This window comes from Camelina sativa, chromosome 12 (genome assembly GCF_030686135.1).
Source record: "Camelina sativa cultivar CO46 ecotype springtype chromosome 12, ASM3068613v1".
NCBI lineage: Eukaryota > Viridiplantae > Streptophyta > Magnoliopsida > Brassicales > Brassicaceae > Camelina > Camelina sativa.
This window is the reverse complement of record NC_141891.1, coordinates 34,943,697-34,966,089: the sequence shown is the minus strand read 5'-3', so window position 1 is coordinate 34,966,089 and position 22,393 is coordinate 34,943,697. Positions and strand designations below refer to the sequence as shown.

Sequence of the window (22,393 nt, the reverse complement as noted above, 5' to 3'; positions counted from 1 at the left end):
AAAGTGTGTTAGAATGTTATTCTTTTATAGAAAAGTGTGTTAGAATACAAATAACTCTTAATAAAATTCAACATCTTACCATACTATTTTCACTTTATATTCTTATTTTTATTTAATTTGATAACAACACATTTGTAGTTATAATTAAAATTAATAAAAGTTACATTATTATTTTTTAAAATTGAATTTTATATTTTTAGCTAATTTTTTAATATAACAAAAATAAAAATTATTATTATTAAAACAAATAAAATTACACAAATTCAAATTTGAAAAATACAAACACATAATATAGCTAATAAAACGAATAACTTAATTAGTACAATCATCTTAACTTAAATCACACACATAAATTTAAAAAACCTCTTTAATCACCAAACATCCCGAATTTTGCCCATATGTGTTTGACTAGATCTGCTTGTAATTCATGATGGACATTTGAATCATGTAATTGACATCTAGCACGCACATGATTTGCAAAAGCAGGTAGCACCTCTCTAGAGAATGGTTGTGGTGTACTAGAACCACTTGCCTCAGACTGATCAATATAATCGGTCCAATATTGCGCATATGTATCTCGGTCATCCTCAACAATCAAATTATGTAATATAATACATGGCCGTATGAACATAGCTAATCGGCTACGTCCCACAAACGTGCTAGTTTGCGAATAATTTTAAATCGAGCTTGTAACCCTCCAAATGCACGTTCGATGTCCTTCCGACATCCTTCTTGGTGTGTGCAAATATCTTGTATGGTTCACTTTGAGGAAGACGAATTGATTTGATGAAAGTTGGATAAGAAGGATATATACCATCAGCTAGATAGTATGCCATATCATACGGGCGTTGGTTCACAAAGAAGTTTACTTTTGGAGTATTTCTTGTTCAACATCATTGAACACTGGTGAACGATCTAGAACATTGATATCATTTAATGTGCTCGGACACCCAAAAAAAGCATGCTATATCCATAGATCATGAGATGCAACTGCTTCAAGAATAACAGTGGTTCCGTTATCTCATCAAGTAAATTGACCTTCCCATGCTGTAGGACAAATTTTCCATTCCCAGTGCATGCAATCAATACTTCCAATCATCCCCGGAAACCCCCGCATCTCGCTGACATGCAAAATCTACTTGAGTTGGAGCTTTGAGATACACTTGCTCATACGACTGTATGATTCCTTTACAAAATCTACGCAAGCACTCCAATGCTATAGTACCTCCGATTTTGATGTACTCATCAACCACGTCTGCCGCCATACCATATGCTAACATTCGCATAGCTATGGTACAATTTTCTAATGGGGATATATCTTCTTTATTGGCTGCAACAACTCGTTGGGTGAAGAAGTTGTCACTGCTTGACAGGTCACCAACAATTCAGAGGAAAAATTGTTTTCGCATCCGAAATCGACGATGAAACATTGCATCATCATATGTAGGTTAATCGGCAAAGTAGTCGTCAATCAGTGTTTGGTTTTCTGCTACATGATCTCTCTTCAAGTACTTTCTCTTACTATGACTTCGATAATCTTCTTCTATTTTCTTTCGACGCTCTCGAAACCGGTTGATGATATACTGATAGACTAGGTTTTCACCAAGGGTATCAATCCCCTATGCAGTTGTAGTACAAAGGGTTATCAATCCAAATGGTTATGTATTGCTAGCAGGAAGGATATGATCAGTACAATACAAGTCAAGCCAAGCAATTAAGGTTTTGGTTCTAACAATCCTAAAATAAACAAAGTAAAAGAATATAAGCAAGTAAACCACACGATCTAAGCACTCGATGCAAGCAATCGAGTACAGGATCGAGTGGGGTGATCGAGTATGCAAGTGAGATATGAACAGCTCGAGGTATTACTCGATGCAGGTTATCGTGTACCTGATCGGGTAACTGGTCGAGTAAGTGAAGAAAATGTAAACAAATAAAATACAAAGTTCCTAAGGATGGGGGTAACCGAATCCTAAGTGTTCTAGACCAGTACGGATGCCTTACATGCCTCAAGCAATTATTTCCTAGACAATGAACCTCTAAGACCTTGTCACCACACTTTCGCACTAGCAACAATCAACCTTGAACACACTACCACACTGTCGCACTAGCAATATGAACAAGCAGGCGTTAAGAACGATTCATAATTGTCAGTAGACTTAAACTCATCTGATTTTGTCTCCCAGAGCTAAGTAAACCTCTAGCATTGGCTAAATCAAGCATTTTATCTACTCCTTTCGGCCTGTAGCATTGTAAACGCCCTAGATCTAATCTCAACCTTTCGGTCTGTTGACAGCATTAAGAACACCAACCTAGAAGGAAATCTATCAATCATCACAATCAACTAAAGCATCCTAACTGATCAAGAATACAAAATCATCTATACCATCCCTAGAAACTTTACTACACTACTCGGACATAGAAACGAATAATAAAACAATCAAAATAAACGAAAATGACATTGTATTAAAAGATAGAGTAGAGTAGAAAGAGTAAGGTATAAAAATCGAAGAAAACTACAAAACAAAAATGCAAAAAAAGAAGAAAAATGTTGAGTCGCTCAGTTCTCTCACAGAAGCTCTCGCTCTCTGGTTTGAGGGTCTGTGGCGTGCTCGTTTGCGAGCTCGGGAAAGAGGGGGTATATATATGGAAACCCATTTGACCTAGCTTCCCAGACCTGCCCGATGGTCTACTCGATGGGTACACGAGGGTGAAGTCGGGTTACTCCTCGGGTGGATCTTCGGGTTGCTCTTCATGCTCTTGGATCTTCCTCGATCGTGTTGGGGTTCGGACTTGTTGTTGTAGCTCGATGGCTCCTTCAGGTACATGCTTGAGTTGTTCTTGTTTTTCCCCATTTTTGGCTTTTTAGCACCTGTTTTCATCCAAAATATGCAAATGCAGAAATACAATACCCTAAATGCTCTAAAAGTGAATTTCTACAATAAATGACCTAAAAATGCTAAGTTAGAGGTATGAACAATGCAAAATATGGACAAAAAAAGATGTTAAAAACATGTAAATTAGAGAGTTATCAGACCCCCAAACTTAAATCTTGCTAGTCCTCTAGCAAGGAAGTAAGAGGGTACGGTATGAAAGTGGGGACTCATAACCTTAAAAATGCTAAGCGAAGGATTCAAGCTATAGTCCTTAAAGATAGTTTAATGGTGCTAAGATCAATCAACATACTTACAAATATTTTTCTATGCTTATTACCATGCATCAATCTAGCTCAACCTCCAACTAAAGATAAGGAACATCTCTTTCACATTCAATTAAGTGTTTGGCGAATTCTTGCAAATGGAAGGTGAATCAAGCTCAATCGGTTTCAAGGGTAAGGCTTTTTGGTAAGGTGGTTTCAAACAAATTCTTTAGGTGGTTTTTTCTCATGGAATGTTAGACAGTTGTGGAAACTATCTAAGATTGAGAACAATTTGGGCATACAAAGCTTAACTCTTGATGATCTACCCTTTTCTCGTTCATTTTTTTTTTATTTAAACCCCCTAGAATTAAACTACCCACATCCTTATTTTAACTCTTTTTTTTTAACTCCCTAAGGTTTAGACTTTTAGACTTTGAATTTCTAGCTCTTTCTCTTTTCTCTTTTTTTTTTCTTTCTTTGCTAAACTCCTAATATAAATATATACTCTTTTCTTTCTTTCTAGGAGACTATAGCAAGAACTTTTTATTTTATTTTTTACTTAGAGACTTAGAGCTAATTAATTCTAACCTTAGGGATTTTTTTTTTTTTTAATTCCACAACCCAACCCCAAATGAACATTCTAACCACCTAACTTTCAAACCGAATCTATTAGCTAGTTCAAAACTAACTTAGCTAAATCAAGAGGCAGTTCTTTGTCGTTCTCAATAGTCTCAAGGTTTCACAACCTATAGCACAATGAAAGAGGCCTCACTCAACAATTCACAACAAGGTTTGAAAGAAAGGTTTGGGTTCATGGGTAGGACAAATGAATCGGGTTAAACAAAAAGATTGGTAAAAAGTGGAGTGCTAACCCGAGTTTAGAGTTACCATGAGCAAGTATTCAAGTTCCATAAGCAAGACAATTAAAGTTCAAATTAAATCCAATAATATAGAGATGTTCTAATGTTCAAGCAAGTGGAGGAAGCATTCAATCGACACAAAGGGTCTAAGCAAAGATTTTTCATTTTTTTCCAAAGACTGATCTAGCAACAATGAACTGTGATTAGGGGCTATAGCTTCAATCCTAAGGTTTGATTTTAAACAAGGTGGTTTTAATCATTGTCCCCTAAGATGCATATGCAACAATCCTATATGAAACAAACTAGACTCAATCCTAATATGCAAATGTAACTACATGAACACTCTTTTTTATTTTTATTTTTATCTTTTTCAAGATTTTTCAAATTTTTTGGGTTTTTTAATGCACATATATGCAGACTCAAATGAATAAAACTAGCATGCAAAAATTTGAAATAATAAAAATAAGAAAATAAAACACAACGTTAAATACATTCTAGGACCCTTCCCTAAACTTAAATTACACAGTCCCTGTGTAAATAAAAGTTGGAAAAGAATCCAAGAATCACACAAAATGAATTAAACTAAATGCAATGGTATATACAAGAGTTTGATGAAATTGGTACCTCATGGGTTGGAGAAGAAGGAGGTTGCAGCAGCCTCCATACTCGCCAACGTGTAGCCAGGGTCGTCGCCGGCTTCAGCAGGTGCTGGTGTTTGCTCGTAAGAAAGCTCAGTAATGTGCACAGACGACTTACTCGGACCAGCATCCGAGGTGTTGATCAAGGGTGGGATCGCGTAGCTCATCGGGTAGGGGATCAGGTAGTACGACAGAAATGGCGGTAGAGGTCCAGAATGATCACCCGTGTATCCACTGGCAGGGTGCATCGTGTATGGCATCGTGAATGGCATCTGGTAGGGCGGAGGGAAGATTCCAGCATAATAACCCGATTGGGTGCTCGACGGGTGCATCAGATAGTTCATCGTGTATCCCATCGGGTTGGGCGTCGGGTAAGCGTCAGAATGGCTTCTCCTCGATGCTTCTGGTCGGGTGATGTCCTCCTCAGCTCGGGGCTCGTATGATGATGCTCTTTGAGGTTCCGGAGGTGGCAGTCCTCGGGTTCCTCTTAGCAGTCCGCTTCTCCCCATCTAAGTAGGTGCATGTGCCGAGGTAGGAGCTGAGGCACAACTTGCCTTGTCTTGCAACTCCTTGATTTGACCTCCCATTATCTTCACTGAACCAGCAAGATCATTTACCTTCTTCACCAAGAACTTTTTCATCTTCTTCAGCCAGCCGATTCTCTTGTGAGCTTCCGTCACTCCAACCGGTTGCTTTTGGGAGCATACATACTCCTCAAAATCAAACTCCTCCGAGCTATCTCCTTGTCTCTTCCCGGTCTCCTCTCTCTTCTCAGCTTCGGACTCCTCCTCCGCGTTGTACAGCTCTTCCAACGGTGGTGCGAAGTCAATGTTGTTTCCCAGCCAAACCTTGGTGCATATGACATTGGGTAGAACCATTTGAGCAGCTCCGGCGGTTGGATGGACAAACTTGAACAGCGTCATCTCATTAGGCCTCTCATAGGCCAAAAATCTCGCCAGCACGAGGTAGTCCGCATCCAGCCACCTTGGTTCATGCACAATTCCCTTCAAGGGCACATCGCATGCCACTAGTATTGGTGTGACTAGTCCCCCAATAGAGATCTCTCCGCCTCCTTCACTTCTTTTCATGGCCCACGATTTCAAGTATAGGAATTGATCGAGTAACACAAACAACATGCTAGTATCAACAACATCTCCTACTATCGGTGTTCCATCCCTAGCACTATCCAAAAATCCACCCAGTGCAACATCTAACAGCTGAAGCTCATGGTCGTTCACATTCCCAGTCTCTTTTCTAGCAAAAAGAATGCATGCGAGGGACTTGTGAAAATACCTCAAAAAAGGGCTCATTATTTGAGCAGATTTGGAGCTTGTGGACTTGTAGGGGTGCTTGTCTCCTATTGTTAGCCATAGGGACCTCATCTCCTCCTTGCTAACCTCCATACCTTCTCCACTACCAGCTTTGAAGCCATACAGCTTCTCCATCTCTTTGAAACTGAGTCGGTAGTACTTGTTCCTCACGGAGAAGGTGATGAACCCAATCCCCCCATTGGTTAGTAAGGTCGGGTGGTCCTCGAAATAGTGCAGCTTCAAGGTCGAAAGGAAGTGGACCGTCTCCTCCTCATATGCTTCAAGGTGGGATCGCATCATGTGGCCCAGGTGGCACATATCGAACAAAAATTCTACATCTCTAGCGATTCCTAATTGCTTCATGGTCTCATGGTGAGGGTATCGGGTACCAACAAAGCTCATCTTCCGGAAGACCTTGAATAGTCTTGCCGGAGTATCCACCTCCTTCTGTTTTAGCCTCCGCGAGGCTTGGCGGGTCCTCTCTCTCTGCTCCTCTTCTCTCTCCCTTTCTTCCTCCTCGGCGTGTTGATCCTCTTCCTCAACTGCCCTCTAAACTACCTTCTCAGCCTTCTCTGAAGCTGGTCTCTTCCCTCTTGCAATTGCAGCTCTGCTCCTTGATTGAGAGGTTTGGATCTCCCCTTGCTCTTCTCCTCCAGCATCAAAATCGACCTCCATAGGGTCGGTAAGGGTCTTTTCGAACGTAGACAGGTCCCTACGTCGAGGAGAACGGCGGACAGCACTCGCCATTGGACTCGGTGAGCGAACTCGGGGGCCTACACGATCGGGTACTCGAGCATCTGGTCGGGTGGTCGATCAGGTTGTGCATCGGGTTGGAGAGGCAAAATGTCCAGCTAACGGTTGGGAATGTGGAACGTTTCCTCTCCCTTGAGACTCTCGAACTTTGGCGGCATCATCTCCGGTTGTAGCAACGGCGGAGGTGGATCTTCTTCCCTTCCATTGGTAGGTTCTAGCGGTTGGCTCCATGTTTGATTCCTTGGGAAGAAAAAGAAAGGCTAGGTCTCAAGGTTAATAGGGTTAGTCTTCAAAGAAAATCGATAAAGCTTGAAATCGAGAGAGAAGAAGAGAAACTTATGGAAATAAAAAAGCTTTAGAGTATAGGAGAGACTTATCGGTGATGATGAGGGAGAAGGGTTCGACTCCCTTAAATAGGCTAGGGTTTCGGTTGGTGGGCTTCCTTGCTGAATTCAGACTCCACTCGCCATCCGAGCGGGGACACGATCAGGCGCGTCAAGTATGGTGTCGGGTTGACCCTCGGGTTCTCTAATTTTCCTCTTTCCAATTTTCCATTTTTTTTTATAATAAAATTGCAAAAAGAGAAAAATTAATAAAAGTAAACAAATCAAATAAACTAAAATGGAAAGATACCTTTGGGACTTCCTCCCAAGTGAGCTTGTTTAAAGTCACTAAGCTTGACTCTTCATGCTCCTTAAGCATGGGATCCATGTGGAAGAGGTTCTGGAATCCTCTCCACTACAGTAGGCTGGTTCAAAAGATTTTCCAGGTTTTGTCCAGGTTCCAAGGTAAATGTGGTCTTGACCTCTTCAAGATGTTGCACCGTCCTTTGTTTGGTCTTAGTGGAAAAAGCTTGACCATGTTGGCCTCTTAATCCCTTTCTTCACATCAAACTCCATCTTGAAATGCTCACCATGCTCTATCTTGATCTTGCCTTGTTTCACCTCGATCACAGCACCAACTGTTGCCAAGCATGGTCTTCCTAGAATCAATGGATCATCTGGTTCCTTGTCCATATTGAGGATCATGAAGTCGGTAGGCACTTCCAATCTTCCAATCCTGAGAGGCAGATTTTCCAGGATACCAATCGGATGCCTCACTGTTCTATCAGCCAGAACCAAATACAATTTACTTGGTTTAAAATCAGTGAATCCCAGCTTGTTGGCAACTGAAAGCGGCATAATGCTAACCGAGGCTCCAAGGTCACACAAACAGTTCTTGAAGATCCGAAGTCCTATCGAACACGGCAAGGTGAAAGAGCCAAGATCTTCAAGTTTTTTTCAATTTTCAGCTCAGGATCCAAGCAAACTCCACTTCTCAGAATCTCAAATCCGATATCCTTGACAGCTTCTTTAACTTCATCCTCAAATCGAGCTGCTTACTTGGCAGCTTCCTTCTGAAGCTCGTGTGGGGGCAAAAGCTTAGGTGGTGGAGCTTTACGCTTAGCCATTCGCTCTGCAAGCGCCTCCAGCTGAATGTCAAGTGCAGTATTGAACCTTTCCTCTAACTTCCCTTCTACTAGTGCAGGTGGTTGAGGCTGATCTCTCTTTTCAACATCTACTCGATGCATCATCTGATCAACACTATCGTGTAGGTCATCGGGTTCCACTTCGGAATTTTCTTCAGTTTGTGATTCTCGAACCACTGCTCGATCATCAACTCGAACAGTCTCTTCAGGTGAAGGCTCGGGTTCATACTCGGATATATAGTATTTGGCCTCATTTTTTAATGTGTGCTCCACATCCTCCCCAGCTTGATCATCACTGTCCCTAGTGAGGTAATCCTCATAGTCATTGTCTAGGAAAATGGCCTGAGCAGTTGCATAATCCTAAGGGTTTTGAATAGCCTTACCTGGGAGTTGATTGATCTTTGGTGCGGGTTAGTTGTTGTGGTGGCCTTCTAGGTAACGAACCTTTGTGTTGAGTGATTCGTACTTGGCATTGAGGTCATTGTATCCTGAGTCGATCTTGTTGCTCATCTTTGCGAACCGTTTCACAATGTCCATAGAAGCTGTAGCCTGATTCTGAATCATCTGCTGAATGAGACCGCGTAACTCGGCTTCTTGTGATTGGCTTGGTGGACCTTGTTGTTGTTGGAATCCAGGTGGTTGGTTGTAGGTTCCTGAGTACTGCTGCTTAGGTGCGTAGCCTTGGTTGTATTGGACAAAAGGCTCCGTTGAATCTGGTTCCTTTGAACTGCAGATGGGTAAGTTTGGTCCTGAGGATTCGCAACATTCGGCTTCCGATAAGACAGATTCAGATTCGGCTTGAAGTTGTTGTTCCCTCTGTTGTAACCTCCTTGGTTGTTGATGTAGTTAACATCTTCTAGCTGCATAGTCTCCCCATCTTGTTGTAGAAACTGCTACTCCTCTGATCGAGCTTGTCATTGAGGGCTTTCATGCCCCTCTTGTACTTGGCATCTTCCTCTCTTGTAGATCGCACAGAGCGATCATATTCCTCATTGTAGTTGCCATCAGATTGAGCCAAGTTCTCCACTAGGTCCCAACCTTCATCAACGTCCGTGTTGAAGAAGTTACCATGACTTGCGGTGTCCAGCAACATCTGTATCTTGGGGATTACTCCTCTGTATAGTGTGCTCAGCAATGAAGCATTACTGAAGCCGTGATGTGGACATCGAGTAGTGTACCCCTTGAAACGTTCCCAAGCTTCATTGAATGTTTCATTGTTCTTCTGTACAAAGCCGGAAATGTCATTTCGCAGCCTTGCGGTTCTGGAGTTGGAGAAGAATTTGGCTAGGAATGCCTTCTTGCACGCTTTCCAAGTGGTGATGGACTCCTTAGGGAGCGATTTCTCCCAGATGTGTGCTTTATCTCCCAAAGAGAATGGGAAAAGCCTGAGCTTGAATCCAACTTCACTGACTCCATTTATCTTAGTGAGGCTACAGAGCCTATCAAATTCATCCAGATGATCCAATGGGTCCTCCATTGGCAGTCCATGAAACTTATTGCTCTGTATCATCTGGATGAGACTACTCTTGATCTCAAAATTATTATTCTGCACAGCTGGTGGCACAATGCCATTCCTCTGATTGTAAGTAGTTGGAGCATCTCCTGCTTCTATATTGGTCCTTGCTTGAGGAGCTGGTGGACCGTTATGATTATTCATCGTCTCCTCAATGATTGCTGGTTCCGGTTGAACTTGTTGTTGTCTGAGTAGCCGAGGTCTATCGATGTTGTCGATGAAAGGACTCAGGCTCTGGCTACCTCTGGATCGTGTTTGCATGCACAGGTAGGTATCCGAGTGTGTACACGAGGATCAAATCAATCCAGATGATCGAGTGACGGGTCGGGTGGGTGCTCGGGTTGTACCTGAGATTCAAAACAAACAATGCGAAAGCAAGCAAGTCAGTATCCGAAACAAATATAAACAAGCAAACTTGATCTAGCAAGTCCTGAAATCCTAATCGTAGCAAAATTAAAACAACCAAATGGCAACGGCGCCAAATTGATAGACTAGGTTTTCACCAAGGGTATCAATCCCCTATGCAGTTGTAGTACAAAAGGTTATCAATCCAAATGGTTGTGTATTCCTAGCAGGAAGGATATGATCAGTACAATACAAGTCAAGCCAAGCAATTAAGGTTTTGGTTCTAACAATCCTAAAATAAACAGAGTAAAATAATATAAACAAGTAAACCACACGACCTAAGCACTCGATGCAAGCAATCGAGTACATGATCGAGTGGGGTGATCGAGTATGCAAGTGAGATATGAACAGCTCGAGGTATTACTCTATGCAGGTTATCGTGTACCTGATCGGGTAAGTGGTCGAGTAAGTGAAGAAAATGCAAACAAATAAACTACGAAAGTTCCTAAGGATGGGGGTAATCGAATCCTAAGTGTTCTAGACCAGTACGTATGCCTTACATGCCTCAAGCAATTATTTCCTAGACAATGAACCTCTAAGACCTTGTCACCACACTTTCGCATTAGCAACAATCAACCTTGAACACACTACCACACTATCGCACTAACAATATGAACAAGCAGGCATTAAGAATGATTCATTATTGTCAGTAGACTTAAACTCATCTGATTTTGTCACTCAGAGCTAATTAAACCTCTAGCATTGGCTAAATCAAGCATTTATCTACTCCTTTCGGCTTGTAGCATTGTAAACGCCCTAGATCTAATCTCAACCTTTCGGTCTGTTGACAACATTAAAAACACCAACCTAGAAGGAAATCTATCAATCATCACAATCAACTAAAGCATCCTAACCGATCAAGAACACAAAATCATCTATCCCATCCCTAGAAACTTTACTACACTACTCGGACATAGAAATGAATAATAAAGCAATCAAAATAAAAGAAAATGACATTGTATTAAACGATAGATTACAGTAGAAAGAGTAAGGGATAAAAATCTAAGAAAACTACAAAATAAAAATGCAAAACAAGAAGAAAAATGTGGAGTCGCTCAGTTCTCTCACAGAAGCTCTCGCTCTCTGGTTTGAGGGTCTGCGGCGTGCTCGTTTGCGAGCTAGGGAAAGAGGGGGTTTATATATGGAAACCCATTTGACCTAGCTTCCCAGACCTGCCCGATGGTCTACTCGATGGGGTACACGAGGGTGAAGTCGGGTTACTCCTCGGGTTGCTCTTCATGCTCTTGGATCTTCCTCGATTGTGCTGGGGTTCGGACTTGTTCTTGTAGCTCGATGGCTCCTTCGGGTACATGCTCGAGTTGTCATTGTTTTCCCCCATTTTTGGCTCTTTAGCACCTGTTTTCATCCAAAATATGCAAATGCAGAAATGCAACACCCTAAATGCTCTAAAAGTGAATTCCTACAGTAAATGACCTAAAAATGCTAAGTTAGATGTATGAACAATGCAAAATATGGACAAAAAAGGATGCTAAAAACATGTAAATTAGAGAGTTATCATATACCTCTCTTCAATTTTAGATTACCTTTTGTAGGCTTCGATATCAAAAGGAAATTCTGATGGATCCATTGAAATGTATTTTTTAGTAAGATGATATTTTTGATATTGATTCATAAATGGAAGAATGAGTCTCATTTATAAAAAAAAAATTGTGTGGTATAAATTTATGGAATCCAAATAGATATGCAATGCACTGAACTAATAGATAAGGAATCGATTTTTTATTGAATGATTGAAACAACAAACAAACATTAAAAGCTAAAAATAACATTATTACATGAAATGACAAACCAACATTATTGCATGACGTAACAATACATCTCTCTCGTTGGATCTCTTAGATCCACTGCTTCTCGAGCCAGTATTTCATTCTACTTGACTAGCATAACGTGGTTGACGGAAAGCCATTCTGACATTAAATTGAAATGTCCATTCTTATCACTTGAATATAGTTCATGTACTTTTGCTAGGACATCATTCTCGGACCACCCTCTTTGTTGCATACGTTTAGCGCTATCATGAGCGCCTATTAATTTTTACCCAATTTTTGATTCACGTAGTTGAAATGATTTTTGCACGAAACTCCATCATGCGGAGGATCAAATAAGCAATGCTCATTACAATACTCAGCAATTTTACCCCAATATGAGTCACTCTTTTGGTTTATGCCAACAATGTTGTCTGTTCCAAATTTAATCCATCCACTCAACAGCACCAAAATTTGCTCAGTCGTCCATTTGGGGCTTTTCCAGCGAGTAGAGGTTGAATCTTTTGTATGTGGAGTGGCCTCAGCACTGTTCATCCCTCTAAGAGTAACTTGCGTAGAAAATCCAGGAAATTCAATTGCTCTAACATCTTGAACACTTTCATTACTCGTGGGAGTAGAAGAATAAGGAGGTGGTTGAGATGAATATAGCATCATTGACCCATAATATGGATTATAGTTTGGAACAGATGACGCGATTGGAAAATTTGGTGGAAAGCCATAATTTGGGATATTTTGGGATTGGTTGAAATAAGGATTTTGATTATTGTTGGGATTCGGAAAGGGAAAAGGGTAATTAGTAGAATTTTGAGTAGGATTGTTTTTGGGATCCATTCCAAATATATATATATATATATATATATATATATATATGAAATAAACAAGAGTTTATTAGAGAAGAATTAAAAAGATATAGTAGAAATGATGGTTTTTTGAGTGTCAGAATAAAATGAACCAAGTCTCTATATATACAGTTTAAAAATGATGAATTTCGATGTAAAATTATTTTATAAAAAAATATTTACTACATAAGAATTGATCTTAAAGATAAGATAAGAAAAAATCTCCAAAATCTCACTCTCCAATAAAAATACAACACATGTCTCTCTCTCAATTTTTATACTTTTTCGACAAAAAAACAAAAAACAAACAAAACAAAACAACACCCCATTGCAACAATTTAATTGTTGAATAATTTTTTCAACGCCCACATTGTTGAGGGTCTAAGACTATGTGCATTGCTAAAATGTTTCAACAGCCTAATTTTTCACTTTTTAACACTCCACCTCATATTCTCTTTCTTCCACATAATCATTCAACACCCATCTAAATTTTTAACACTACAATGGTTTTGTTTAATAAAATTCAATACTCTACCCCACAATTTTTATTTCATATTTTTCATATATATTTTTATTTTTGTGATTGCATATTAATAACAATTATATTAATTTTGAAATATCAACTAAAATTAAATTAAATATAAAATTGAATTAACTAAAAGTGACATTATTTTTTATAAAGATTTCTCAACTCAATTTTTGAATTAATAAAAATAAAACTAATATAACTAAAAGAACTAAAATTACTAAAAACTTTAAATACAATATGATACAAACACACGACACAATTAATAATAAACAGACATAACTTCGATAATACATGCGACTAAACTTACAAACAAGAAAACTCTTAAATCACACAACACACAAAGACATACTATTTTTTTTAATCTCAGAACATTCCAAATTTTGTCCAGATGTGTTTGACAAGATCTGCTTGCAATTCATGATGCCAACTTGAATCACGTAACTCGGAACTAGCTCGCACATGATTTTCAAATGCAGGTAACACCTCAGTCGAGAATGGTTGTGGTGTACTAGAACCTGATGTTCATATATTTTACCATGTTTTCCCTTAGTTTATTCACATCTTTTGCATCTTTTACTATCCATTTTGACCATTATTGCATAGCTTTAGCACTAATCATGCATTAGAGTATAGTTGCATTGCATTTGCATCTTTTCACGCATAATCAGGTCATTTTGGAGCTTAAGGAGCATGGAAGCAATGCTGAGGAGAAGTGAGGCAATCATGAAGGGAAAGCAAGAGAGTTAAGGCTGAAGAACCAAGGTCCAGAGTCCCACTCCACCCCACACTCGACCAGACACTCGACCGTGTGCAGAGAGGGACTCGACCGAGTGGAGGAAGCAGAAGAAAAGCCAACTCGACCAGCCACTCGACCGAGCACAGGGTAGAGTTGACCGAGCCGTTGACTATTTTGTCTTTTAGTATTTTTAGGGCTTCCACCTCCTGTCCTATATAAAGCCTTGTACCTGCAGCCACCAAAGAGTCCAGCTTTTTAGAATAGTAAGAAACCTAGTTTTTACCCTTTTGGGAATTATTCCTTTTGCACTTTTATTTTTCTTAGATCTTGTACTCTTTTAAGAGAAAAAACATAAGATTCTTGGATTTTGTTGGTTTCATAACTTTCAAGATATTAAGAATTCTTGTTTGATTCCTTCTTGAATGTTATAGATCTTTGTTTTATCTTTCATTTGATGCAAGTTTCAGTATTTTCTGGGTTTATGACTTTGATGTTCATCATGTGTTCTTGTGAGTAGTAGCTTAGGATCTTGAGGATGGGTTAGGCTGGGCTGTGTTTGAGGTTTGTTTGTTTTGGTCAAGCTTGATTGTGGTAGAATCTCTTCTAGGGTAGATTTTCTTAATGCTAATCCTGAACTGAGAGGTTAGGGTTTGATTTCAAGCATCTTAGCATCACACTAATATTTAAGGAGCATAGATAAGGCTAGATCTAGAGCTTACCATTAGGCCTGCTAAGATATTAGATGTCTTGTTTGGTATGAGATGTATTGCTTAATGCCTTCTTGTGTAGACTCTTTACTATGTGAGAACAAGTCTAGAGATGCATAGGTTTGATTGTTTCTTGCCATGACAGTGGATTAAACATGTCTTAGATTTATATGTCTGGAGATTAGCTCAAAGTTTGCTTGAGATTTGTTGACCAAGTTAGATAACCTCATTCATTAGTCTAGCCCATGAATCCCTCCTCAAGGCCTTCCTTGTTTATTGATTTTTAAGTCTTAATCCTGCTGTTTGATTGTTGTTTGATTCGTTCTTGTGTTGCTCTGTTTTTCTTGCATTGCTCTGTTTCACGGATTTGTCCAGCTCGACCTTGCACTCGATCTACACTCGATCGAGTGCTTGCGCGAGTTCATCCCCAGAACTCTTGTTTATGATTTGTAGTTGTTCTGTCTTATCTCTAGTCTCATTCTATTTGCATTTCTGTTGCATTTACTTATTTTCCTGTTCATTATTGTCTTGCATTAGTTCATTAGCATAGTTTCTATTTCTGTTCTAGCTTCATTTTAGTGATAATCATTCTGTTCCATTTACATTCAGCATCTAGTTCTAGTAGTTTTACTTTCTGTTCTTTACATTTCATTAATAGGATTGTTAGTGTCAAACATCCTTTGCATATTTGGCTTAACTTAGGCTCATATACACATCTTGATTGTTCACAGCTCTCAGATTGGATTGACACCTCTTGTACTACAATTGCATAAGGGGAATTGAAACACCCTGCTATCCATTCATTTCATATCTCACCATAGCATACATCCATCAATCCATACCACCAACATATTGTGTTCCAATTTGGCGCCGTTGCCCATTTGAGAGTGTTTTTGTGACATTTAGGATCAATATTAGTCTAAGATTAAGTTCGTTTATACACTTGTGAAGTTGCTGAACTCGAATCTTCTTTTGCTTGGCTGTGTTGAGTTTCAGGTACCCACTCGACCACCCACTCGAGCACCACTCGACCGAGTAGTGATCGAGCACTTGATTGAGTCAGACATCGTATCTAAATAGACACCAGTTCCCAGTCGACTCGACCACTCACTCGAGCCTGCGCTCGACCGTGCACCTGTTCGAGTCAGTATCTCAGTCTGTTGATGCACACAAGGTCCAAGGGGAAAGACAATCTTCAAAGGCCTATTGACAATATCCACAGACTGCAAAAGGGTTTGAGACATAAGCAAAGAAGAATAGTTCAAGAACAGCAAGGAGATCAAGTGGTAATAGAGCAACAAGATCCAGTTCCAAGACCAAGGAACATTGATGCTGGAGATGCACCCAATACCCACAACCAGAGAGCTGGCATTGTGCCTCCCACAATGCCAAACAACAACTTTGAGATCAAGAGTGGATTGATCTCCATGATTCAAGCCAACAAGTTTCATGGATTGCCAATGGAGGATCCTCTATACCACCTTGATGAATTTGATAGAATCTGTGGTCTTACCAAGATTAATGGAGTGAGTGAGGATGGATTCAAGTTGAGGCTCTTCCCATTTTCACTTGGAGATAAGGCTCACCTTTGGTAGAAGACTCTTCCTACTGGAGCAATAACAACATGGGATGCTTGCAAGAAGGCTTTCTTGGCAAAATTCTTCTCAAATGCAAGGCCTGCTAGATTGAGGAATGAAATTTCTAGGTTTGCTCAAAGAAACAATGAGAGCTTTTGTGAAGCTTGGGAGAGGTTCAAAGGATTTCAGACTCAGCGTCCTCATCATGGCTTCAACAATGAGTCCCTACTTAGCACCTTGTATAGAGGAGTGCTTCCCAAGATCAGAATGCTTCTTGACACAGCCTCTAATGGCAACTTTCTCAACAAGAATGTGGAAGAAGGATGGGAATTAGTTGAAAACCTTGCTCAATCAGATGGCAACTATAATAAGGACTATGACAGAACCATAAGGTCCACCTCCACTGACCAAGAGGACAAATACAAGAAGGATTTGAAGATGGTCAACGAGAAGCTTGATAAGATCCTCCTTAGCCAACAAAAGTCCATTCACTTCATTGGTGAAAAAGAGGTTCAAGTTCAAGAAGGGGAGAATGAGTATGCTAAGCTCTGTTATATGCAAAACCAAGGTGGATTCAAAGGCTACAACCAAGGAGGGTTCAAGAACAACAACCTCTCCTATAGAAGCACCAATGTGGCCAATCCACAAGACCAAGTATATCCACCTCAACAGCCTCAACATCAATAAAACTATGTCCCCAAACAACAACATCAAGTGTTCCAGCCTCAGTTGTATCCCCCACCAGGGTTTCAGACTAACCAAGGCCAAGAACAAGATTTAAGAGCTATGATGCAACAGTTGTTGATTGGGCAAACACAAGGAAAAATTGAGGAAGCCAAACAGTTTGTTGAGTTGAATCAAAGGCTCACATCCCATTATAATGACCTGAACATGAAGTTTGAAGGTCTCAACTCTAGAGTGAAGTGTATGGAGAGCAACATTGCCTCTACTTCTGCTCCTAAACCCAACCAACTCTCCGGAAAAGCTGTTCAAAATCCAAGGGAGTTCACTGCAAAAGCCATCTATATCTCTGATGAGGAAGTCACTGGGGACAGTGATGTTCAAGATGGGGAGGATTGGTCAGTTATTGAAGCTTTGAGTGAAGTTTGTGCAGAGAAATCTGAATCCACCATTGCACTCGACCAGGTACTCGAGCAAGCACTTGACCGAGTGCCTGATCGAGTGGTCGATCAAGCTGAAGGATTAGGAGCTGTTAAACCTACTAAGTACATTCCTCCTGCTTACAAACCATCTCTACCATTCCCAGGACGTTTCAAAGCACAAAAGATCAGGAATTAAGGGAAATAATTGAGAAAAAGGAGATGTTGGCTAAGCAACAAGAGGATGAGAAAGCTTTGAAGGAAGAGGTTGTGGTTGAGAAACAAGAGGAAGTGATGGCTATTCAAGAGATCATCATTGCTTACCAAGAAGAGGAGAGACGACCTCCCTTGGAACAGTATGAACCTTATCCTCTCTATAGAGATTTTTTGCTTGATTTGTCAAAGAAGAAGGTTCAAGCTCAAGATGAGAAGGATCTTGAGAACCTTGGAGGAGTGATCATCCCAATTAAGCTTAAGGATCCAAGACCATTCTATCCGCCTTGCACAATCAGTTACCTCCACTACAATCAATGCCTTTGTGATTTGGGAGCTTCAACTAGTGTGATGCCATACTCCATAGCTCAAAAGCTTGGGAGAACTGATTTCAAATCCACCAACCTCCATGTATGCCTAGCTGATGGGTCAAATAGAGATGTGGTTGGCAAGTTGGAGAACATTCCAGTGAAGATAGGGAGAGCAAGGGTTCACACTGATTTTGTGGTCCTAGAGATGGATAAGGAGCCTGAAGATCCTATCATTCTTGGGAGGCCATTCTTAGCCACTATTGGAGCAGTCATTGATGTCAAGGAAGGTCTTGTGACCTTGAACATTGCTGAGGATATAGCTATGAAGTTCAACATCTATAACCCAACCAACCTTCCTACCATTGATGATCAACCATTTACTATAGAGGACAAAGGTGGTCAAGAAGGTTTAAGTGACAAGGCAACTCCAAAAGCTGAGCCCTCTCTTCAAGAAGATTATGTGGAAAAGCTTAAGAGGTCAGTTTAAGAGTTGACTCATATGGCTGAGGATCTCCAAGTCAAGCTAAACAAGAGGTCTTTGAGGAAAGCAAGACCAAGGCTCAAAATCAAGAAGAAGTATGGTTTGTGTGTTAAGGGTGAGGTGATCAAGGATCAACTTCACAGTGATCAAGAGGTTCCAGGGAGGATTTCATCACCTCCTTGGTATCTAGACCAAGTCTAAGAAGGAAACCAAAGTCAAGCTTAGTGACTTTAAACAAACTCACTAGGGAGGAAGTCCCTAAGGTATCCTTTGTAAATATGGTTTATTTTCTTAGTAGTTTTGATGTTTTTTCTTTTATATTTGTGTTGGACAGGCCTTTTAATGAAAGTGTAGATGGGTAAGGAGAGATTTGGACTTGGAGAAGAAGAAACGCAAGCCCACTCGACCAACCCACGAGAGGTACTCGACCGAGTTGGCAAAGAAGCAAGGCCCATTTGATCCTCATTTCTCTAGAACGATCGAGTGGAGGGAAGAACAAGAAGAAAATTTGTATTTTCAAACTTTGGTCAAGGGAGCTCGACCACGTGCTGGTCGAGTGTGGGGTCGAGTGGCAGCAAAAAGCAAGTCAAAGATTCCCATTTCAAATTTGAATGGTATGGACGCTCCACCCTTGTCCCCTTGTCCCCTTAGCTTCTTTAAATAGATCTTGCACGATCCTATCCCTCTCACACTCTCTCATTTGCTCAAAACAACTAAATTCAAGTTTTAAAATCTCTCTCAAAGTTCATCTTTTGCTCAAGCTTAGTTCTTTCAAGTTTTTGGGTCACTAACCTATTAACTTTGAGCTTTGAGTCTATTCCTTTCAGTTCTGTTCAAAAATGTCTTCAAGAATGACCAGGAAATCTCAACAAGCGGCTGCAACCTCCATGGAACGTCGTGATGATGGCCTTGAATCAAGAGGAAAATCTGGGAGAACCACTCGACGCACCACTCGAGCTAGCACTCGACCGAGTGGTGGTCGAGCTGACCGATCGAGCCAGATGTCGTATCCAAGGAGTGATTCAGTTGAGGAAGATCCTGAGAGGACTGAAAGTGAGGAAGAAAGGGAGCCAACCCTTAATGAGTTCATGAGGAGACACAAGGCCAAAGGGAAGAGGCCAGCAGTTGAGGTTGAACAAGAGGAGATTGAAAGTGAAAGTGAGGAAGAAGATGAGGAAGAAGAGCTAGAGGATGACGGAGAAGCAGAATCTTGTGGGTTGACAAAGAGGCAGCTGTATGAAGCCTTCATGAGAATGGAGTTCTTGGGGACTAGATATCCTCACAAGGAAACCATGGAGAAGCTTGCCATTGATGAAGATGTGGAGTTTCTTTTCTAGAAGAGTAACTTAACCAAGTTCATGGGGCTTTGCATGGAGGGCTACAAAGAAGAAAGTTGTGAGTTTCTACCCACTGTCAAGCTGCATACTTATGCAAGGAAGGATCCTGAGGTTGGAGCTGGTCACATTTCTTTCACAATCAAAGGGAAGAAGCATGAGCTTTCATTGAAAAAGATAGCCAATATGTTTGGTTTTGAAGTTGGGAGTAATAGAAGCTTGATGATACCAAGACAGGAGCTCTATTCCATTTGGGAGACCATTGGGGACAACAAACTCTACTCATCTTCCAATTCCAAGAGTTCAAGGATAAGGAGCCCAGTCCTAAGATACTTCCACAAAGCTCTTGCCAACACCTTCTTTGCAAGGAAGGAAACTGGGAATATCAATGAGGGAGAGCTTAAGATGATTGACATGGCTCTCAATGGGATCATCCTCAAGGCAAGAGATGGAACCATCATTCTTGGGAGCACTGTGGAGACTGATCTTGCGGTGGTGCTCATAGACCACATGATATATTTGAGAAGTTGGGTAGGCAAGTTGGAGAACAAAGGCTCAAGAGGAGCACTAACCATTGAAGGCATCATTACTCCAATTCTACAAGCTGCCAAGGTCCCACTTAGAGGAGAAAGGGTCTCACCAAGATGGATTGACTCAAGCTACCTCACCTCTACTCTCATCCTAGCCAAGGAGATGCATCAAGGGAATCATATCTTCAACTTTGAGCTCCCAACAGTTGGAAAGAAGCAACTCATCTTGCCCAACCAAGAGCTCACCACCATTCAAGAAGGAGCCAACATTGACTTTTGGCCAGCTGAAGAGCACTTGTTTGATGGGATAGTTCAACCTAGAGTTGAAGAAGCTGGGAATGCACAAATGGCTGATGGGGAGGAGCAATTCTACTTTGGGGATTATGAGCCCAACCCAAGGGATAGTAGAGGAGTGAGGGAGAATAGCAAGAGGTTGACACTTTTGCAAAAGTGGAGCAAGTGGCATGGGAAGAGGTTTGATAAGCTGAAGAAGAAGGTGACCAACATGGCTAAGTCTATTAAGGGCTTAAAGAAGGAGATTGCTGAGTTGAAGAGTGGGAATTCTTCACCTACACCATCAAGCCCTTTGAGGAGAAGTAGCTCAACTAGGGCACTTTCAAGAGTTGCAAACCCTTTGGAACCAGCTAGAGCTTCAATGTATGAGCCAAATCAGAGGAAGAGGAGCTCAAGTACCCGAGGACAATAGTTTTCGAGGCACCCGACCGGGTCACTCGAGCGCCCACTCGACCGAGCACCCCCGACGTACTCGACCGAGTTCCAGCCCAGATCACCTTATGGCTTCCCACCTCCAGCTACTTATCCAGGCTATCCAGGTTACCCTCCCATCCCACCCCAATACTTCATGGATCCAGCTCTCTACCAGCAGTTCTACCAGCAGCATGCTCAGAATTTTGGCATCTGCGGTCCAGCTCGACCCCCCCACTCGAGCACGCACTCGATCGAGTGCCGGTTGATCGCCGTCGTCGAGCTGCCCCAATCTCCATCTCCAAGTGATCAACAAGACCCCAACTACACATTTGACAGTATGCAAGAGGATGTGGACAACTTCTTCTCCAATCCTTGAGGTACCACTATCACCTTCCCTTGTAAATATCATTGCATTTGAAATTGTGTTTTGTTTTTGGTCTTGAATCCTCTTACAAATTTCTTTCACACAGAGGACTGTGTGATTTAAGTTTGGGGGAGGGTTTGAGATAGCATTTGACATTGTGTTTTGTGTTCTTATTTCAAATTTTTGGCATCCTCATATTAGTTTTTGCATAGCATCTAAGGCATAGAAAAACCCTAAAAATTTGAAAATTTTTTGCAAAAATCTTTATAAAAAAAAGAGTGTTCATGTAGTTTGCATTGCATATTAGGATCTTGTTTAGCATGTTTCATTTAGGATTGTATAATATTTTCATTAGGGATCTATGATGAATATTTCCTTGTTAGCTTGCTTATTCACTAGACTAGGATCAATGCCCAAGTTAATAGTACTTTGATGCTAGTTGAGTGGTTAGAAGCATAAGATTGAACCAAGCCTTGAATTCCTGCATTGCATTTGGTCTAAATTGAAGCATGTTGTGATTTGAAGCCATTTCCTACTTATAAGAACCTAATATTGAATTTCAATTATCAATGTGTGCATTGCTTTAAACTCATGGATACCATATACATATTTGGATCATCTTTCTCCTTTTTACCACTCTTGTTGATCCAAGTAGCTGATTTCCTCATTAAGAATCAGTTCCCCTACCCCTTAACCAATCATTCTTTCAAGCCATATTTATTCTTGTATGTGTGAGGCCTATTTTTTGGGATTGAGCTTGGTAGAAAGTGTTAGGTTTGAACTGACAAGAGTAAAACCTTGTGAAGTTCTAGTTTGCATTTTTCAAACTAGATAAGACTAGGTGGTTCACTTGTTGGGTTTGGGACTTGGCTGTTTTGAAAAGAAAAGAGGAAAAAGAGAAAGAAAAGGGTAGAGTCTTTAAGAGGAGAATGTGTTTAAGCAAAGTCTAGTGAAAGGATGGGAAGTAAAAATTGTTGAAGATGGTTCTAGTTAAAGAAAAGAAAAGAAAGAAAAGAAAAGTCTAGCAAAAAGCTTGTATGTCTTAAGAATAAGAAGAAAAGAGAACCATAGCAAATAAGTAAGAATCCCCC

At 40.6% G+C, this 22,393-nt stretch overlaps 2 non-coding genes and 1 pseudogene across 2 annotated transcripts; 1 reads left to right on the top strand and 2 right to left on the bottom strand.

The window, feature by feature from the left end:
* Positions 1 to 367: 367 nt before the first annotated feature.
* Positions 368 to 12,704, bottom strand: LOC109128037 (uncharacterized; annotated as a pseudogene).
* On the top strand, positions 9,317 to 9,423 carry LOC147933079 (small nucleolar RNA R71). The gene has a single exon (XR_015576739.1). It is a non-coding gene; the product is annotated as a small nucleolar RNA R71 (small nucleolar RNA).
* A 3,662-nt stretch (positions 12,705 to 16,366) lies between the features above and the next one.
* Positions 16,367 to 16,473, bottom strand: LOC147933078 (small nucleolar RNA R71). The gene has a single exon (XR_015576834.1). It is a non-coding gene; the product is annotated as a small nucleolar RNA R71 (small nucleolar RNA).
* Between the last annotated feature and the right edge of the window lie 5,920 nt (positions 16,474 to 22,393).